The sequence below is a fragment of the Lutjanus erythropterus genome, chromosome 9 (assembly GCF_056507025.1).
Source record: "Lutjanus erythropterus isolate fLutEry1 chromosome 9, fLutEry1.hap2, whole genome shotgun sequence".
NCBI classification, from domain to species: domain Eukaryota; kingdom Metazoa; phylum Chordata; class Actinopteri; order Lutjaniformes; family Lutjanidae; genus Lutjanus; species Lutjanus erythropterus.
Genome location: NC_139325.1, coordinates 9,930,760 through 9,953,823, shown reverse-complemented (window position 1 = coordinate 9,953,823; position 23,064 = coordinate 9,930,760).

Sequence of the window (23,064 nt, the reverse complement as noted above, 5' to 3'; positions counted from 1 at the left end):
TACTGGCACATTTCAAAGTGCTTTACAAAGAGATTAAAACTACAACACAGAAACAAGCCCCAACTACAGATATAAGTCAGAGGATATAAGTAAATTAAGAAAAGCCTAGACTGATAAAATCATAACACAAAAAGCACTGGACAACAAAATCCAATAAAAATAAACAAATAAAAAAAAAAAAGGTATCAGGCGGAGAAGGAAGATTTAATTGTTAGTAGCAAACAATTCCCCAATTTAGAGCCAAAGGCTGAAAATGCTCGATCACCTTTGGTTTTTAACTGAGTGTTTGGAATGGAGAGTAGTGATTGGTTGCAGATCTGAGGGGAAGGGGTGTGCCAGACAAGACCAGACATTTTAAAAACCATCAGATAGACAATATATGTGGAATTTGTGATATTAATTTCTCTCTGCTAAATTCTACAATATAGTGTGCAAACCATTTTTTATACCCCAAAGGTTGTTCAAAATAGTCGTCTGTTGTGATGGTCACTGAATGTCTCACAGGCCTGTAGAGCACCTGATCAGGCTCTTGACCTTGTGCTAAATGCTGTCCATGCTTTACTCCACTCCAAACCTAAACCTCCATCCAAACACTGAGAGAAAGTAGTTCAGGTCATATTATTTCATGGCAAAAATAAATCCAAGCAGAATAGATCAATCAATGACAACTGAGGACAACACTGGTTCAGCGGTTGTGTACCTGTCTTAGTAATATTGTACTGCGTGTGTGTTTAAGTGTGTCTGTCTTCTGCTGGCTGCATATGGGTGGATAGCTCATTATCTATTGTTTGCAGGCACAATGGCCTGGAGGCCAGGCTGCACTGGCCAAACAGCCCCGAGTACAATACCTGTAAACAGCGAGCAACGTAATTGAAAACACAGTGTAGCATCACCATGTTGTCTCACAATGACAGCGCTGATGAATAGGGAGGTGGGCTTTTAAAAAGACAAGCTTTATCTGTTGAAAGGTGGGAGTGTGTTCCAAATGAAAGGTTGTAACAGTGAAAGTATCAAGTGTAACCTCCAACAAGTTGTCAGATTTATTTATTTTTTACTGGTTCTCACTCTGCAGGTGCTCTTACCAATACTATAACAAGACCTAACTATCTATGAAATTAGATGAAAACTAGACATAATGTGTCCTTTGTTAGACAGAATTAGACCCTTTTTTAGAGGCTTGTTATATTGTATTGGAGGGTAATTACACATTACAAGAAAACTTTACTGTAAACCAAAGTGTAGTTTAATATCATTTTAGTTAGTTAACAGTGCAGTTCTAACAGGTCTAATCTCATAATGGTCTAACAGTGGAAAATAATGCACCTTAGTTTACAGTACAGTTCTGTTGTAATGTGTCCCTAATTACCTTCTAATAAAGTTCAAATATAGGGTCTTAGACTGTCTCATAAAACAACATTATTTCTAGTTTTTGTCCAATTTCATAAAGTACAGTTGGTGTACTGTAAAATATAGTATGACCCTGAGTTCAAAGTTGGTAAATCTCCACAAATTAAAAAATACTGACGTCGCTAACTTAAGATAACTGTACAATCATGATTAGCCAACATATAAAACAGAATCCGATGACGCACAGCATTGATTTGCTCGCTTTTAAAATGTTCTGCATCGGCTCACTAATGCATTTAACCCTAATGCTGATTGGTACCAATGTGGCCCTCATATCAGCCTCTAGGCACTGAAATCACAGATATAATCGCCCTGTATGTTCCAAATGAGGCCTATAGCTATGTCCTTTAAATGACATACACGAGGGTGGAAGTGTCCTTCATGTAGGTCAGTGAGTCCACATCCATCCATCACCTCCACCCACCAGGATCTTAAACAACACGAGAGAGAAAGAGAGATGAAGTGAATCTAAAAAAAGAGCTTTGTGTTACTCACGCTCGGCTGCATGTGGTCTAAGTAACAGTAATCCAATCAGATAAAAGACTAGTCAACATACAAGTTTTGCCGGATATCTCAGCCGCTGCGTGCCCACCACAAATTCACTAGTTCCCTGTCAACTTGTTGGCTTCCATTACATTGAGCCCTGACGTTATGGACCTAATTCTTTTGACGCTGTTCTTTAAGTGGGTTTTGCGATTAGGCTCAGATTTCTGCCTCTGTTTCCTCTCATGCGCAATAAAGAGCCTCCGCCGTGTCTCGTCTCTGTCTCCATGTATCTTTTTCGTCTCTCATCAAGTGGCTGCTGTGCTTGCTCTGATTTGTCCTTGTTTGTACAGTAAGCCTGTATTCAAAGCCATAGGCTGGTTATTGTGGTATAGTAGCGTCTCATGGATGCTGTTGCTCAGCTGCTGAGCTTCACTGACAGGTAGTGTTGAAGTTCAGTGAAACAGACAACAGACTGATGAAACAAAGGTGAAAATAAACCACCTCAATCATGCACGTTCTGAATGCCTTCATATATAGTATTTATTGTATTGTAAGGAAAAACTAAGCTGGAGTGTATTGGTTAATTATCAGTTATGAAGTTAATCATCAACTATTTTGAGACAGTTTGAGTGATTTCTAAAGAGTATCTATGAGTTGTGAGCAAAACAAGACATTAGAGGACGTCACCTTAAGCTTTGGGAAACACAGATCGAATTTTTTTTTTATCTACCAAACAACTATTAATTGATTAATCAAGATGGACTGTTTAATCTGCAATGAAAATAATTGTTAGTTGTATCCCTACTGGACACACTGCATTTTTAAATTTGAAACTCTGGTTATATTTTCTTATTAAAGGAGCGCTTGACCTGTTATCAGTTTACTTTTCTGTCCCTGTGAGAGCTACTCAGCCGGTGAAAACAGTCGCATAATGTCTTCTGTGGTTCTGGACACTGGCAGATGCAGAGATAAAATGCAATGGACACTACATGTTTCTCTTTAAAGGTTATTTTTTGGAACTATGGCCTTTATTGGTCGAGGACAGCTGAAGAGCAGACAGGCAGGCGGGTAGAGGGAGAGGGATGATGCAGCAAAGGGCCACAGGCGGGAGTCAACACCAGCAGCCGCTGCAGATGATCCATAGCCTTGGTGCATGGCGCACACGCTCTCCCAACTGAGCTACAGGGGCACCCCAAACATACATATTTATCAAGGAAAGTCTGTGTTATACAGTTTACCTGTCTAATGAGGAGGAAGTGTAGGACACAACTTTTTTTTTCTACCTACCAGCAATATAAGCCGTCACCATCCATAACTGAGAAGTCTGCTTTTGTCTGGCTGTGTCCAAAATTCCATACTGACATGCTCTTTACTAAAATAATATTTCTTAGTATGGTAAAACCTTAGCTTGAAACCAATAGTACATGAAATGCATACTATGACAAGCACTGGACACTACATACTACATACAGTAAATATCCCACTACACAATCCAGAAGTAATGATAACAGCAACATGGCAGATAATGGCAGATGGTGACCAAGACAGGTCTGGTGTAATATCAGTAACACTTCAGCATAAATATGTGGAAGGTTTCACTTTGCTAGGTGTAATATATTTTTTTAATTACTTGTTACCAACTAATTGTTGGCATGGGTTACCATGGTTACTCCAGGAAACTCTCAGGAAGTGAACGTGTTCTGCAGTGTGTCCGAAAACATACATAGTACTGTTTATTCACACAGAAGTATGTTGAATGATAACGGTGATGTAGTGCATAGTACGTGATTTCAGACGCAGTGTGTGCCCGAGATGCTTACAAGTTTTCAAGTTTTTTTTTTTTTTATCAGTTCAAGTCAAGTCTCAAGTTTTTATGGTTGTGATGAGCTTTCTATCATCTGCTGAATGTCATCTGGTATGCTTAGAACTCTTCATAGTTATATATCTAAGGGCTTGTCACACAGCACTTAGCCACAGGCTGAGGGGCTGTTAGCTCTAGGCCAAGAACTGTTAGGCTGGGACTAAGAAAGCTTTCACACAAGCACAGTCCTGGCCCATTCCAAAGTGTGCTTGACCCCAACTTTAGCCGAGGGGTTGCTGGCCCTGCACAGGGCTTTTTGTACTGTACATTCTTACCCCATGGCTAAGGATAGCCCTGGGCTAAGGTGTCACGTTAACATGGTAAACTGCTGCGGAAGAGTGCCAGACTTGTCGTCAGAATAGCAACTAGGTCAGGCGTCAGAATGGTAACCAGGTTAGCCAAACAGGAGTGTTTCTTCAAAACATCTTTTTGGCTTTGCTGAAAGAGCAGAGGTTTCCATATGTTTAGAAAAGTTGCATTTGAAACCCCCTAAACTGAAACACAACAAAAACTAGATCTCTCAATCTCTCTCTCTTCATCTATTTGGTTTATGCTGCCTTGTTAAAAAATATTACCAGCTAACCCAGATAGCCTCTAATGTGTGTTACCTGGATAGGTAATGTATATCAACAGAACACACTCCATGTCTGCTTATTTTTGTCTCTCTCTTATTTCTTCCCATTTCTAAACTGACCAGCTCCACTTTAGCCAAAGGCACGCCTCCCGCTGCTTGCGGCGATGCCCCCCAGATGTTCTTTAGTCCAGAGAAAACTCAGAAAACAGGGAGGGGTCATCATGTGTCTGACCATGCTGGTCTTTCTGGGTCGGTCAGCCTCTCTCTCTCGCACTCTGCCGCTGCTGTTTTAGTTCCCTGAGGGCACCGAGTCTGGTCAGTGAGGCCACGTGACCTGAGGCTATGGGTAAACTCAGGCAGGTCTTGGGTCCAGAGGCGTCACCTCAGATTTGCAGTTAGTTGGTCTGAAGGGCCTCTGTGATGGGCCTGGATGTGATCGGATCAGAGTAGCACTAATCCACTGGGCTGGTTGAGGCGGGTTGGGACTCTGGTGTCCCATTAAGTTTGGCCTGGAGGATCATAAGGTTACAATTTCAAGATTCTGGACTAGCCTTGGGTAATGTGATCTGAAGGTCCACAGCGAAGAGATACTCATAAGACTACCAAGGAAGAGAAGAGCTATTATAGTATCAGAGTGACAGAGAGAGATGGGAGGATTAGGAGAAGAGAGGATTCTTCAGCTGAAAAGCTTTCGTACAAACCTCAGTCTTGTGCACTGATCATCGAATGGAAAAAGTAAGAGAAAGGCATTGCAGCATGTGTAGTTATGCATGTGCAAGTTTGTAAGTAAAGCATTATGTGAACATGCACAATAACCAGGTCCTTGGTGTGTTGATTGTGGAAGAAGTTTTGTGATCCATTCTTTAGTAACAGTAGCAAAAACATAAATACTCTGTTACAAGTAAAAGTTCTGTGCTGAAAATGTTACATAAGCAAAAGTAAGTAACTAAAGTAAAAATGAAGTACTGAAAAAGGTGTAAGGTTTAATATATTTTATATCATAACATGTAATTGTATGAAATCATTACTACTGCTGATGCTTTAATGTAGAATTTTGCATTTTATCTCTGCATCTGTCAGTGGACCATGACAATAAGAGTGGGCACAATAATACATTAATTCCACCACAGGAGAGGGGTGATGTTCCCTGCAATCAAGTAAAAAAAAGTAGGCGCATATATCAGCACTGGCATCTGCAAATGACCAAAATGAGTTGGAAAATATCTTCTCAGGTAACTATAGTTGCTGTTTGTGGTATGTAGTCATATTTAGTTTCAATTTTATTTGCCCAGGTTTTGAAATTTCCACAGTGAGATTTCTGCTATCACCATCATACAATAAAGGGAAATGTTGTATCAAAAATTCTCTCTCTGCTCAAGAGATTTCACAAACAGTCCAATAAAACCAAATACAGAGGGTGATAAGTGTGAACCCTTTATTTTTAATATTAATTCTTGCAGTGTTTGAATATACACATGTTCGAAAAATATTTAAGTGGTTCAAAAAACATTTGCTTGAAAACAGGTCATATTAAGTAACTAATAAACTTATGTTTCAGAATCATCTTTCCTGCTGACACAAGACATTTGCAGGTGAGTAATTTAGGATCAGATTATGTTCAGTGATTTAAGACTTTTTTTTTACCTTCAAGATAAACTCATACCCCCCAGGCAACATTGCTCAAATTAAAGCTGATGTAATCAGATTCAATTATGTCCCGAGGAAATGTCCCCGTTAGGTTCCAATTTTTTTCTTTTCTGTTTGAGGGTTCAGCTCATGGTGCTAATTGGGTCCCATCCCTGCCCACTTTATTGAACATGACAGTCCAAACAGGCCCTGTCTTTATATCTAACAATATGGAGGAAAACGGAGGAATGGGAGGAGGAAAAAAAAGAACAATTAAAAGAAAATCACTGACCAGTTAATTTGGCAATTATGGTCAATTAGCCAGCACGTGGGGAAGTGTGAAAATTATAACAGGCCGTGATCCTCAAATGAGCTTTTCGACACTGTGACCTGTTTTAGCCTTCAGGGGGCAAATAGATGTTTAAGAGCAGCACATGGTGTGGGGGCAGAATTCTCACCATCTCATAAGAGACACACAGACACAGATTTATAACCTGTTTTAGTTTAGTTTAATTGGAGAGAGTTACAATTGGAAAGTGACCATCAAGGTTACATGATAAATACAATATAACTTGACATTGTCACATAGTTTAAAACGGTGTTTTAAAGTCTGAAAATGAACTGCATGACTGTTTCCACTGAATAAATGTTTATAATGTAATAATGGACAAAAAATTAAATGTTTAGCTACATTTTGTGTGGGCTGAATGCAGCTTTGTTTGCTCTGACTTGGTATTTTCAGTCATGAGGAAGGAGACTGGGTTAGGGTAAGAATATGAAGGTTGACCGAAAAGCTGTGATTTGCTGTTTTAGCCATTTAGTCAATATAACTTGACCAGTAGGTTTGCATGTATGGGGAACTCATCCCCTGAAGTACTGGGCCACATTCAGCCCTGACAAAACATAGAAAAATATTTATTTAAGTGAAAACTGACCTGGACGAGCCCCCACACAAGAGTTAAGCTTAAGAACCTTATTAAACTAAGGATTAATTAAAGACAAACAAAATGACATCATTGCAGGGCGGATGCAAGCTCCACCAGCAGCTCTAATGCTGCCTCAATTGGTGAGATTCTTTGTATTAATGTGTGAACTAACTTTTTAAAACACCAAAGTCACACAATAACACAAACATACTAACCGACTGAGGCAGCAATAGACCAGCAACTTCCGTGTTCTGCAAGGAAAGAGACAGGGATCACGGGAGCCAACTTATACATCTTTTAGCCAGACCGGGTGAGCTGCATCTCCCTGTTGATCCGACTCTGCCCCCCCAGGCTCCTGGAGGGAGAGGCCTGCTCATACTTTCAACACCCTCTTGTGTACGCAAGCATGCAGCACTGCCTTTTTAATACAGTGGGGTTCAAATACAGCCATCGAACATGAGCAAACCTCAAAGCCACACTTTTTCTCACCCTTTCAAGGAAACATGTCATTCATCCAGGAATCCATAGTAGAGTGGTGTACACCGTTTTCAGAACATGTTTTTACAAATTTACAGATAGGCTATATATTCTTGTAAATTGATTCTTATGAATAGAGATCCTTATGAATAGAGATTCTTAAGACCTGGCTTTTTTGTACCTCATGAAGAGTTTACTAATGTTGTTGCTTGACCCAGAAATTGATTGGGGTCTACTGGTCTTTGCACTGTATTATATCATCTTGCATCAAATGCTTCAACACCATTTATTGGTGTTTGGAATAACCTTGCAATTTTATATACATACAAAAAGAACAACCTTGTAAGGACTCTCCATTTTGAAGTGACTGAATATATCGCATGCCCCACACCCAAAACGAGTCAATGCTTGTGTATAAGTGTATATGTTTTATTGTGTTATTATTGTGTTATGGGTGCAGCCCATGCTTATAGTTATGCAGTTGTCTTTTTACTGGTCTAGTTCATTCAAACTGTAAAAATAAACTATTTCTATTAACTTAAAAAAGATAGTGTCCAGGCTGCCTTAAAATTCTAGGTGGACTAAATTTTAAAAGGCAAGTTGAGGTAATTTTGTAATGATTCAAAACCGATACACTTGAGAAAACATGATCAGTAAGTTTAATGTTTTATGTTGAACCAACAACTTTTCAGTCACTGATAAACATTACAAACAAATTTTTAGTTTTCATCATATATGTTTTGTTTAAACTTTAAGAAAGAAGGATCTCATCTCTCATCTTTCTTCTCTCAAACAATGCATGCTGGGAAGTCGGCTTTTATGCCGATCACTTAACTGAATTAGTTAATTGAACTCTGTACAGTACATTGATTCAACTCATCATTTCAAGTCAAAGACTTATCCTGAAAATACTAGAAATTTTAATTTTAATTAACTTAAATAAAACTTGTATATTTACATTAGAAGAGCATTATGTAGCAATTGCTGTCCAAATACACAGTATATTCAAAAAGGTTGAATCCCTATGTGATGTGGGATTTGTGGTTGGCTGCCCCCTCTTCCCCAGACTCGAGGAAGCTCAGGCAGGCTGCATGAACACTGCAGGAATGCAAGACGAGCACAACACTGTAATTTTACAACATCAAGCAAGGATGAGTTCTACACTGTAAGCTAATTAGTTTTTAATAACTGTCAGTTGTCTGCCAGTGTATTGTAATGTTAAGCATGTTTTCCTGCAAACAAAAATCACTGCTCTGAAAATAAACACTCTGGAGCTGGAGTTCAGCGACTACCTGTCTCACTGCCTGCTGGACTCCATTATCATATTGTTTAATTTAACAATTGTAAACACCTGCTCCTTCTAAGGGATTATTAATAATGGACACTGTGGCTGTTGCTTTGTTGAGTGAGCACTTGAATTTAGCATGTTTCTTAATCTCTGATGGCATATTATAGCAATTTTATGTCATTTTTTACAGTGCAGTGCACAGAAAGCTTATCATTCGTGTTAAAGTAAAAGTCATAACTCATCTAAACTAACAATATTATAATAAAGTCTTTGTGTTACATGTTTCTGCTGCAGAGGCAGAGTAAAACAACCTGCCGTGAGAGCATAGTGGCACTCGTGCTGTGCTCTGTTCCAAACATAACAGTTTTCGTATGGCTCAGAGGTTACTGAAGGGATGATAAATGCTTCACTTCCCCACAGTAATAAGCAACGTTAAATAGTCGCAGACAAATGAAAGTTTGTGTCACAAAAGGCAGCGTATTAATTCCTGCTGGTGATTTTGAGTTTTCTCAGCCTGCACACTCATTTCTCACATGTCAAATGAACAAGCAGACAGATAAAGTGCTGTGTTTCCTCATCACATTTAAATGAATAAATTCTGTCTCCTTCTTCCGCCTTGATGACAAGACCTGAGAGGAATGAAGTCAACCAGAACTGTACGTCTTGTTAGGGCACAGCCAGCGTTATCTCTTCAGCAGAGATCTGAGGGAGCAGGGACATTCAGTGTGACACCAGCAGCACAGAGAGGAAGATAAATCCTTCTTTCTGTGCTATAGCCTTTTGTTCTCCTATTTACACCAGTTTCCTTCTTCCTCTGAATTCAAAGCTTTTTGGATGCACGGTATATCAATTAAAGAGCTTGTTCTGTCGCCTGGGGGGATGTTGGGAGTTCAGGTCTAAATATTTGGAGAGGAGGGTGATTTGGCGTGGCAGAGAGGTCATAAGCAAGGCTAAACGGCCAAGAAGAATCCCAATGGTGACGACCCAAAGATCCCGTCACAACCAGAACACACACAGAGACACATACACACACGTTTACACAGCGTCGCAGTCTATTCCTGCCAACCTCTCACCTTTATGACACCTACAAACTAAATTTATGGGAAATGGTGCCAGGTTGACGGCTAAAATCTTTGCCAGTGGTAAAAAGTGAATGTTCCATTGTTGTAGTTTTTTCCTCTGGAAAATGTTGTTGTGGCACAAACCTTGAAGCAGTGGTGAGCTTTATTTGCAGTTAGATAAAGGAATACTTGTATCCCAAGACCACGGAGTGACCTCCTTCATAGCTCGTGGATTGATTTGATTCAGAAGTGAAGAATTAGCAAGGCCAGTGTAAATTGTTGGAAAAGTTCTTTGAGAAAAATAATCAAAATAGCCAATTTGCCTTGCAATTTCTTAATTCTGAAGGCAATTTGTTCATACCACAATGCCCTGCGCTGTATGGCACGCTTCAATAGGGATGAATATGTTTACATGAGTCTGACTGCTCCTGAGGTCATTTGCATTACTTGGTGCCAATCCTTTTAGTTTCCAGCTGACTAAATTTGGTATTTCTTTTGACAAGTCACTTGATATCGCTGCAGTTGAGTGATTTCTAACGGTGAGACGTCAGGTTCTTCTTTATATGAGGTGTGAATGAGACGGGGGACGCGGAGATGGACACTCCTCACGGGGCCCTCGTTAGAGTGAGAAACTCTCAGAGACCTCAGTGTCCTGACCTTTGTGACCTCCAGCTGCCACGACTCTTAAACCCCCAGAGGCAAAACACACAATAACAATTGACTACAATAACAATTGAGTGTTGACAAAACCACTATTTATTAATGCATGGATTATATTAGTCAAATATTATTTGACTTTTTGATGTGTGACAGTATATGAATGATAATAATATAATGTAATCTTTAACAATGAAACGATGAAATAAGCATAACATAATTAAAAAAAAAAAATGAAATTTCAAATTCTTTTATTTTGAAGGTTTTTGTGTTATTTTCAAAACTGTTTCTATGTGCTGCACATGTATAAAAATCTGGCAAATGTTTCCAAAAAATTAGGCCTCAATGACAGTACAATGTATGATTGTGTAAAATCTATGATTTGTTTATTTTTCTGATTGTTTATATTTTGTGTAATGACTCTTCATTTAAATACAAATTTTCAGCAACATTTTATAATAACTACCATGAATAAAAAATTAATTGTTTTCTACTAGTAATGTTATAATTTGTGTTACTTTATTGTTAGTTTGTGTAATATATGTAAAATAATTAGTTTATACATCATATATTGTATCATAGCTGATAATAGACAAAAACAATTACAAGTTACCAAAGGGTTTGTAAACTTCGAAGAAATCATTACACAGAGAAATGGACCAGATATTTGCAACACTTAGTTATGTTGGTGGTTAATAATTAGTTTGTAGATGTCTAAAAACATTATTTGGATGTCTGTTATTAAGTTGCAACCATTAATTATAATACCTTGCGTACTTTATATTACACTGTTACTTATGTTTCATTGCGTTACATTTTGTGTGTTACTTGAAGTTACGATGTGTTACAAACATGAACTTGTGTAAATAAGATCCTTTTTTTTTTAACCCAAAGCATTTTCCTCAATATTTTCCTAAACCTAACCTCAGTAGTTTTAGTGCCTTTATTTTGAAAGTCTACCTGACTGCTATTGCACATCTGTAAACATTAACTGGATGGCCATTATGAAGTTGCAACTTATGTTTTTAAATGTTAAAAAAAAAAAACTGCTAAATAAATGGTATATAAGGCATACTTATGCTGCATTATTTGAATGTTTGTGGACAGAAATATAATTATTATCTAAAGTAGCAATTTGCCAAGTTCAATTTACCACTTATTAATGATTTTAATACGTTTATTAAGATTATTATAAAGTGTTACAGAATTTTCTGGCCGGGATGTAAATCTGAGTTAATATAAATAGTTTCACTAGAAATACACTAAAAGGTAATAATGATATATTTCCTTGTGGGGAAAAAAGGAAATTTGATTATTTTCAGTTACTAAAAACAAATACATTTTCTTTCTGTAAAACTGCATCAGGACATCAGCACTGCAGGAATTAGTCATTTCTGTACGAACCAGGAATAATTCAATTAATTTGGAGTTTGTGCTGACAGTATGGACAGAGCATGGACGATGGTTCATCATCAGGGCATCACTGTCATCCAGTCAGATCAACTGAAGAGCCAATTAGAGTGACGAGACACAGGTTGCAAAGCTGGTTAAAGTTAGTTTGAATCGTGAAGCGTTCTCGTGTTTTAAAACCCCTGCGAGGGGAACGACTGGGGAACCAATTATGATAACAAGAATACTTCCTCAGGAGGGCAATGGAAATAATGAAAGAGGCTTGCCATAGCTTTGTTCTGCTTGATTTGGTTGGTTTGCTGAGGCCAAGATATTCAAAAACAGCACTTATAGCCTTAAGCAGCATTATTAATTCATAATAAAAAAGAGAAAGAGGGAGAGAGAGGAAAGAGCATGGGATGCACAGCAATAGGAAGATGTTTCCTTGACCATGCACTTGAATCCAGTCCGCTGCGCTTTTGCGCAGCGTGGTATGCCTGTCTGAGCTCACAAGCCAATCCTCCCTCCAGGTTTGAAAACTGCTCTGGCCTCACACAGAGCCCAGGGCGAGGCATTCATATGGCGGGCGAGCCGCATATTAGACACATATGGTGCCGAAACAGATTTAAGAAATAAGCTGTCATCAAATAATCAAATCATTCATGTTTCACAGAGCAATAATGGAGGTATGTGAGCAGATATGTCCGGGACCTTTCCTAGTGGGATGCCTTTGTGTGTGTTTGGTGTGCCTGTGGACAAAAGCTTGTTACTGTCTCCTCTCCTCTCCTCTCCTCTCTCCTATTCATGGTCACACAGCAAGACATGCAAAGCAGGGGAAATTACAGCAAACAAGCTGGATGCTGATAGGATGCCAGCTGTTGTAAATTAGATCAATTTTATAGCCACAATGTATCCGTTTCTAAGAAAGCTGATCAGACGACAATTTCTTTTTATCCAGCTATGGGGGAGAATTTCAAAAAGTTAAAACTGAGAGATATGTCCAGCATTTAGCATAAATGATTCTTTCATTCTTCCATTTTATTCAATACTTTTATATCATTCCTCTATTTTATGTCTTGCTGTTGTACTGTGAAGCCCTTTGTGACATCTGATTTAGAAAAGTGCAGCATAAATAAACTTCACCTTCCTTCTACTTTTGCTACTCTTGACATTCAGCAAATTTTGTCTGTACTAAAATATCCAGCAAGTAGACTAACGTGGTGTTATTTTGAATGACATTGCAGTTGCAATGTGATTTGCTTTTTGCATCAGTCTCATTTGCGAGAAAAATGTTGAAACAATTGTGCTGGCTGGGGCAAGTGTGTTTGACAAGTGTTGCACCTCCTGTAATTTGAAAATTGCAGTAGCTCATGTTGCCATTAATTGTTCAGCCCTAATCAGGTGCCATGTTTACTCTTTCTAACAAATCTATAATGATAGGGCACTGAAGACAGGAACCTTGCATAGTGTAATTTATATATCTACATAGTGTTTTATTTTTAATGTATGTTTTTTTATTTTGTGTACATCTTTGCTTTCTGTCCTTTTTTCACCTATCTTTTTTATCATTTATTTCTGTATTTTTTTGTCTTTGTGTTTCCCCTTTATCCAGTTACTATTGGTTAGATTAAAGCTACTACAAGAAACTTTCATATTGTGTTGATGTTGGAGGCCTCTGTGGACAAAAGCAGAAACCACAACACATAACATCAAAAATAAAATATCTAAATAAAAATCTCCTGCCTCTCCTGGCTAACATATTACTCACTGTGACTTTGGCTGGGAAAATGTAAACACTGGCTCATTTCACCTGATTTAAAAGAGAAACTGACCTGCTGGCAAGCATTAAGAATAACTATATAGAAATAACCACCCTTCTCGCTTATAGTTTTATTAAGTTATGTATGTCATATAAAAGCTTTAACATTAAATTGCCATGGTTTCATAACTAGTGAAAAACTCTTTGTAGTAGCTTTAATATTTTGTGAAAACACAAAATAATTTACAGTATGTTATTTTCAACAAAATATGATTATCACAATATATATTGTATATCGTGGAAGTACCTAAAAATATTGAGGCATTATTTATAAGCCATATCGCCCAGCACTAGTATAAAGCAGTAATGTAGTGGCTGCAAACATGTGAGACTACAAGTACTGGATGAGTAAATGTTTTTCTTCCAGTCACAAGTAGTAGCTAACACTTCGTTCACTGATAAGACAACTGCTGATCAATTCTCACTGGTCCAGATAAGCACTTAAATTAATTAATTAGAGCCTCGGCCAAGCAGTGGCTGGATATGATGCACACTATGCAAGCACTAGAAAAGACAAGCCAGTGCTTCCTGTATCCTGTCTGCACTCATCGCATCAACGTCAGCAGATCGCAGCGTCCTCACTGAGAAAACAAGCTGGCGCCGAGGAGAAGGGGGAGAGAGAACATGCACCACCCCGCCCACCAAACCCCAGGCTCTGCTTTTTTAAACCCGCGCCTCCACTCCAGCCCGTGCCCTGCCCGCCCGCTCGCCTGCTCACCCCCCACCCCGACTCATCCACCCTCCACTTGCAACCCTAGGCCATGAGTCCAGGCTGTGCATGACAGCTCGCAACATCCCCTGCCACAAATGTTTTCCCAAAGCATCCACTTCCGTGACCCTATCAGCAGATAAAACCTCCCCACAACCCCTGATGGAGTGTGCCTCTCACTTTTCTGAATGTGTCAACAATTTCTGGCTGGCTGGCCAGACACGGCGTCCTGGCGATGTCTGCTGCGTGTGTGTGTGCCTCTGTGTGTATATCCATGTATATGTGTGTGTTTGTACTTGCTTATGTAGGTTTGAATATATTTACGTCTTTGTGTCTTTTTCTACGTGAAGCAGGAAAAAAAGGGCCATGTCATTCTTCCACAACTTAATCAGGAGCTACACACAGGAGAGGGCTGCTGCAGCATGGACCTCCCTGATCATGTTAATGAGGTCCCCTGGCTATGCAGTCATTGAAGTATAATTGACTTGTTCGTCTCTTATCTTCCTAATAGACACTCTGACCCAGAGCACGTTTATTTCGCTATGAGAAATGTCAAGAAGGATTGGAAGTTTCCTCAGCGTGCCCATTAAAACTGAAGGCATGCCACCCTGTCTCCAGCCAGCCACGGCTGCCATTGGCTCCCTGCCTCATTATGCAGATGCCAAACGTAAATAAATGATTTGCAGATCACTGCTGCCCCCACCATCCACCCCCCTTGCCCTCTTCCCCAAACTGTGGTCTTCTCTCCTCTCCCAGGACTGAGAAAAGGAGGGCAGGAAGGAGGGAGGGAGGAGAGGAGAAAAAACATCCAGGGAGAACCGTGACGATTTGTCTCTCTAGAGCACAATAAATAATACATAGGTAGTAATTATAATAAGACATGTCCCTGACTTGAAAACCTGGCGAAGCGCATTGATGTTGTTACATCCACGTATGTCTCCTGGCTTTCAGGACCCATCAGAATCAAACAGGCCGGCGTGTAATGTGGAGGGACCAAGAGGCAAGCTGCATAAGCGGGCGCCAGGCGAGGGCGAACCAGTGACTGCGGTCACACGCTTGTGGATATGAGGGGGAACATCTGTGCTTATCAGCAGCCTATAGCCTCCCTGCATGTCCACCATGTCTGCTCGGGCCAGTTGCAGACTCATGGAGAAATTGCTTTTGGTCACAAAGTGTGTTTTGCTGGAAACTGTCTTCTTCAGAGAAGCTGAGCTTGTGCAGGCTACAGCTTTTGTTTCCCGACTCTCCCAACATTGCTTGTACTACACTCTTATAATCCTTGCTTTAATTGAGTGCAAAGGGTTTCGAGGTTTAAGGTTTAGGTGTTTTAACAGACAAAAATTTAATTGGATATAATAAAAAGATGATGAAGAAGAGGAGGAAGAACACTTTGTTTTACAAAACAGTAATAAGAGATGCAGTGTGTTGGTAATTTCATTGTTTTACTGGGAAATTGAGTTTGAGAATCAGTGATAGGTGAAGGGCTCGAATCATTTGCCATTCTAAGAAACAAGTACACAGACACTGAAAAACCCATGTGTACTATTTGTTAAAGGTATTATGTGAGGCAATTCAATTGCCTTGTATTGCCAATGTGTGAATGGAATGCAACATATTAAAAAATGACACCTTCCTCGACTGTCTTGGTTGATTTCTTCGAAAGGACTCTGGAGAGTTTTTCTGGGAAAATCCGAAGGACGTGACACTGATGCATGCTTCCGAGTCCCTTGCCTCTCATCAGCTCACCTATATCACCAGCAGTGTGCAACGCTAGCTAACGTTGGCTTCAAAATGGAGTTTGCTAGCATTAAAAAATAACCACGACACCCAGCATGACACAAATTAGACTTTACATAGGGCCTATAAACATGATGCCAGTTAATCACGTTTGTGTATGCCACGTCACTGTTATGTCCGATGCCCAGGACGCTCACTCACTGGAGACCGGTGTCATTAATAACAAGGATTGTGAAAATTCCATATAGTACGTTTAACTGAAAAGTTATAGTTACAGTGAACCTCTGACTAATACAGCTAGGCTACTATTTCATAAGTCTGTAAGTATTAGATAAATACACCCCATTTTCATAAACTAACATATTTAAACAGAATTGTTGCGCATATAAAAATATTAAAATGAGGGATAGCCAAGCATACAAATTCAAGTATAGCTAATATTATTTAGCATTAGCATTAACCAAACTATATTATTACCTTTAATACCTTTTTTTTTTAAATAAAAACTAGGCATATAACCTACAATTGGAGCGTCTACACTGCTATACATGCTGCCTGTTGACCTACCTTACTATTTTATTTAAATTAGATTATTGTTGCAGGGTATCTTAAATTTTCAGTTAACATTAGCTTGAAGCTAACTGACACATCAGAGCATAATCTATTCATGCATGTTATGCTGAAATGCTTATGCTATAGAAACGGAGAGAGTTAATGTGCAAAAGTAATGTCTATCTAAGAAACAGTAATACAGCAATACTTCCATGGTCAAAATGAAAGTTTAAAGTGATTCTGGAGAAAGACAGTGGATTGCAGGTAATTAAATACCAATGTTTAACCACCATACCAAAGCATCAGAATATGACCAAATGTAGGAATGACACTCAACAATCAACTAGCTTTCTCCAGAATCATTTTTAGCTGTGCCTTTAATTTTTTCATCTAATTATTTATTCTGTCAGCTTTGAAAGTAGCAAAATTTCATGTAAAACTATCAGAATCACCCAAATAAATACAAATAGCGACTGTGTCTTTTTCTCCAGATTGTTAAAAGTCACACATTTACAGAAGGAATACAGACCACAATGCCTCAGTGTCCTCAACAAAACATTTAGACAATGGAAGTCATGAGTCCAAACCCACCCAAAAGCCTCCTTTCTCTCATTCTAGTTATTCATTTAATTTCATTAATTTAACTCCTATTAACGTTGAATACTAAAATACAAATTAATTGATTTGGTTTTTGTCTTCTTCTAAAAATGATTATTATTAAAACAAAAGCAAATAAATGTTTTAAAAAAAGCAGAATATGTGTTAAATGAAAACTCATCGAGCCATTTCACCCAAATTCCCTTAAAAAAGGACAGAAAAATGGACCTTATCTGTAGAACTGCTGGTGTACAAATATACAGTAATTATGTTTTCAGTCACACAAGTAATTTTATTTGTAGCAAGCATAAAAATGTTCTTATTTTCAACATATAACCTTGATATTATTCATAAGAATACAATACGAACATGTCTGTCTACCTCACTTCATATTTATGAAAGGCCAGTACAGATCCTTCTGTCATTTTTCCTTATTTAGCATGCATTAATGAGATGACTGTAGCTGCCTTGTGTGCCCCCTGAAATTTTTATTTTCTGATCAGCTTCTGTGTGATCGTGGCACTGGCTGTGCCCTGACTTGGAGACATCATTATAGTAATTACCACAAGCTCTAGTAGTTGCAGGCAAATAATTCTGCCGGGTTCATTTTTTTCCTCCCTTTTGCTGCAGCTCCACAGAGGAGGGGAAATTACATTTTTCACCAAGCCTTTCTGTTGTCTGTATTGTGACAGCGGTCATACTCCATCACATAGCCCCTCTTTCAGCTATGAGTATCCCACAATCGGAGTAATGGTGAAAAAAGAAAAAAAACAGAGCAGAGAAAACAGCCTATTTACTGCGCAGTCCCATACCACCTTCAGCTCGTGAATAGAAGAATAGGTTTAGTTCAGCGACTACCTTTCATTTGCATTCATTTCAGTGGTGGTTCAAAGATCATTTTTAATTAAAATGAATGTGAATTCATTAATTATGAATCTTTTGAAGCATCTGTGTTGCCACAAGTTAATAACCTCTTTCTTGATTAATCCTATCTCAATCTTTTATTTGATGGCTTATATTTAATATTTCAAAGAAAGGTTCAAGCAAAGAAACGTGTGCCTCTGATGACCGGTTTCCATTTGTTCTGTGACCTTTGAGCCCCTTTTTAACTCAAAGAAGGCTACCTGTATGAGTAAAAGCCTCCAGTGATACAGTGTATAAAGTTGAGACGTCCTTTATATGTTTTTAATCATGTGTATGGAAACAAAACAGAAAAAAAAAATCACTTTTCTGTCACATACTCTGACCAGCACAGAGAACACAGGGGAAGCATCTCTGCAGCTGCAGACCCTGTGACCTTCGGAGTTGTTGTGCTGGAGGGATGAGGTGCTGCAGGTTGGGGGAGTTTGGAAAAGCTTTTTATTATCTTGGCTCACCCACATCTATCCTTCCTCACAACCCCAAAGAGTTTCCTGGAAAATGAAAACAGGACAAAAAAGGACCAACCACCATCACTGTAGCATCTACAGAGAATTTAAATGTAAATTTTTTCTTCTGGGTTAGCTCTCACTTGCCAGAAATGGGTGGTATTTCAATTTAATGTATTTAAAATACATATTTAATCACTTTTGAGTTTATTTTGAAATTTGAATTTTGCTTTGCAGAAAAAAATAAGATGGAATTTAAAACAAAATACTTTAAGAGCTTGTATTTATGTATTTGTAATACTCAAAACATTATCACTTTATTCTCAAATAATAAAGAATATCATCCCCAGGTTTAAACTGGAGAAAAAAATATATAATAATAATAATAATAAGAAAAATATAAGAAGTTTGAGGAGAGATACTGCTAGTGTTCAGTCGTGGTTTGGGTTATAACTTATCATGTACGTCACATTTAGTTATTGACGTCACTGATAAAAAGTAACTTAAAACTTTAAATAAGTCAACGTCGACGTATGGTTTCACACAGGACACAAAGCCTGGTCTCCTTTGTTTGACCCACTCCTCCCTACACAGGCTGTCTCACTCTTTATGCTGCTCCTGTCATGATTATGACGACACAACAGGATGCTGACTGCAGTTCACTTAACATCCGTTCCATATAGTACCTTTAACTTAAAAGTTACAGTACAGGTCTTTGTTTACACATCATTTATATATTATAATTTCCCAATAAGCGTTAGATACACCTGATATACACCTGATATTAGTAAGGTAACAATTAATAAATTCATTGCACTTTAACATTAGTAAAATAAGGGGTAATCATGTAGCAGATGGTAAAAAGTACAGCTAATGTAAGCTAGCACCTGTATTATTATGTTTCATACCTTTTTAGAAATACTGAGATAAGCCACACTGCTGGAGTTTTAACACTGCAGGGCACTTGAAATTTTCAGTTGACAATTAACAGTAGCTCGAAGCTAATTAACACAACATAATCAGTTCATGTGTCTTATGTTGAAATGCTCATGTTAAAGACACAGAGATGGTTAATGTACAAGAGAAGTGTCAAATGAAAAATCACCAAGAGAAATGACCAACCAAGAAACAATTATATATAAATTTAAGGTGCTATAAATTGATGCTTTGCCCCCAACCCAAGGTACTGGGAATGAGACTGAACAATCAATCAATCGTTCTCCAGAATTGCTTACAGCACCTTTAAATTTTTCATCTATTTTACGTTTAAAGTCAAATTTAAACTGTTAGAATCATCCAAATAAATACTATCCATTTGCCTTTTTGTTTTCTGCTTTTAAATGGGCATTATTATTACTGTTGTTTCTTGTTTTTGCTGTCAAACATAATTTGTTACTATTAGTTTGCCAACACTTGTATTATTTTTGTATTGTTCTGTATTTTTGAGTTCTTGATAACGTTCTTGATAACAATTCATATTTAGGTGGCGCCCTCAAATGAGCCCCCTAGGTTTGTGCCTCACCCTGCAGAGTGTATTATTGTCATCTTTTCTTATTTTTGTGTTTATTTTTTCAATTGTGCAAAATAAAACATCACACTGAGTATCCTACACAGGCTTTCTTGCTCTTTATGGAGCATAAGCTGCTTGCACACACAACCTATACAGCTGTTTTTCTGGTCAGGACAGACTGAAACCAACCAGCACCCACCCCTAAATTCGCAGCATCCCCTCCGGGATATCCTGATTGGCCACTTCAGATGTATGATGGGAGAAATTAGCGGAGCTCATCTTTTCACTGTAGAGAGGTTAAGGTCAGACCTATACTGAGGCTACCTAAAATGTAATTATATCAGTTTATATTTTCAAATTACAAATTACTTTGATTTTTATTAAATATATTTCCATAGCAGTACTTTGTTTTATATCTGAATACATTTGATGAGAGAGTATTTGTAATTTGTAACAGGATACTTGTTGATGTATTTGTTTAATCTATCATCCTTTTTGCAGTGACCAGTATGTCTGAACCAATTGTTCGGCATGTAATAACAAACATAATTAGCATATCTTTTATTTTTAAAATGATTTTTGATTAAGCACTAAAAACTGCACTTTGTCACCGTGCTGAAGTGTGCTTGAGTGTTAGCTTGTGTGCAACATTTCTGAAGTGCCATTGTTGCTCCTCACTTGTTGTGCGCCATACTAACTCTCTATTTAACAGATGAACAATTAAGAGAGATGCAATTAATGCAAAATAGATAAAGCAGAACTGGTGAAAAGAAAAGCATAAAGAAAACCCAAACAATACGGGATAATATTGGCTGAAAAACACATTATATAGAGCTGAATATCAGCAACCACTTCACACACACACACACACACACACACACACACACACACACACACACAGAAATCCATGAGCTCAGAAGGGACTGAAGTGTAGGCTTTATATCAGCAGCATAAAATATACAAATGAGAGTCTGTCCCCTTAGATGGTCAGGGTGAGAGTCTGTTTGTTAAACCTGACTGTAATTTTGGAGAGAGGGCTGGATAATTTTTCCACTCTGTAATTAGGTATTCAAGCCAAGGCTGAGCTGGTCACTGTCCACATCGTCTATTCTAATTAGCCCAAATTGAACCATTTATTTCTCCTTTCAAACCCCAAATCATCCCCTAATATAACAGTCATTTACATTCAGAGGACTGACAGCAAGTGACACTGATAGACCTCCTACTGCAGCTCTTCACAACACAAGCACTTCAGAATTGTGCTGCTGATAATCACCACCGCCAATTAAGAACTAAAGGTACTACTGCATGTGTGGCAGTTTGTGGACAACATTTCCCATAAAAAAAAAGACTTTCTTTATGTTGCATTTTGCCTCTTTGACTTTACATTGGACACTTCATACTCACACTATAAAGCATACATCAGCGTTGTAGTTAAGACCATCTAAACTAAAGACCAAGACCAAGTCACGGATAAGACCAGAGTGTACTGAAAACAAGATTTCAAGGGGTTGAGTTGGAGCTGGAGTTGGTGACCTGGCATTGTACAGTGGCTGTCCACTGCTGCTAATACTAGGATGAGTGGACAGTGTCCAAACCAACTTTAAAAAAAAAAGTTACCCCCCGAATAAATTGTTGCAAATTAAATTATGGGATTGAATATGTATATTTAATGGAAGCCATCTCCACTTTTGTAATAATTCACACATAAACAAAACACTTTTTGAAGGTTTAGTTTAGGTTCACCCTATCTATCCTGTTATTTGGCATGAACCACGTACTTTACTTTTGCCTGGTGAAAACAAGCACTGTAGTGCTGGACCAGTCAATACATGTAGTGTGTGCATGTGGCAAAAAACTTCATTACAAGTTATTTTATAATGTTACTGAGTACATGGCATGTGTGCCGATTCAGCCTGTAGACTGAGATGAATAAGAAAAGAGTCTTAATGATGGTGTAACTGTCATTTTTACTGTGAGAAAATGTAGCCCCACTATAAAACACCTGCTTTTAGAATGGAGTTTGGTCCTACAGTGTGTCCACTCAAAAAAATGTTGAGTGCAGAGGATATTTTAACATGAATAATTCACATATATTGTGCTGACCGACCTGCTAATAATGAATCTTGTAAACAGCACAAAGTAACGTAGAAAGCGGTGATAAAATCTGCCTGATTTCTACTTCTCTGGGCTTGCACAGTTAACTTATTAAACTCCAATCAAAATGGACACTGTGGTGTGATCTGCTTCACACTACAGAATAACTACCTGTTGATGTAATGTATTGTAACTATATATACATGAGCTACAAAGCTCTACATAGTTGATTATCCCAAACATTTGCATAGCAACTTAGCCAGCTTTGTATAATTTACACACCGCTGTATGTTTTATTTTGAACAGAGGAACACTATGGTTTAGGTAGCCAGAATTTATGACATAAGAGTCTCTTCCACACAACCAAAGCTTCTTCTCCTGTCTCCCACATTTTGTGAAGAGGGGTATGGACAGACAGCCAGTAACAGTAACAAACATTTAAGAGTCCTCTTTGTCTGAGAGAGACACAAGACCAAGTAAAAATGTGGTTGATTCTCAGACGAGACCTTCAAAAAGTGGACTTCTAATCAGTCTCAAGTACTACAGAATAGAGGAAAAAGAGAAAAATATCTGTTCCATGACCTGAAAGGGCTTCTTTTTACCTTATGAGGTATGGAAGCTATTGTGAAGTTGAATCAGAAACAGTAGTTAAATTCTAAGTTAAAATAAACTCTGATCCAGTGACAAGAAAAATGTACGCTGTCAGTCTTTTCGGTATTGGTCTTATTTGTTACCACAGAAATACTAATACTGTAAATAATCTACACATATTCTAAAATTGTAAATATTATTTAGGTAGAGGCCATAAATAAGCTCCTCCAGGGTTATTGTTTTTCTCTTGTGTACTGTTCCCATGTTTTTCTGATGCTAAAGTCTGAACACAAAACCGAACAACTGTGTAATGGATGAAGTGATGAAAATTAA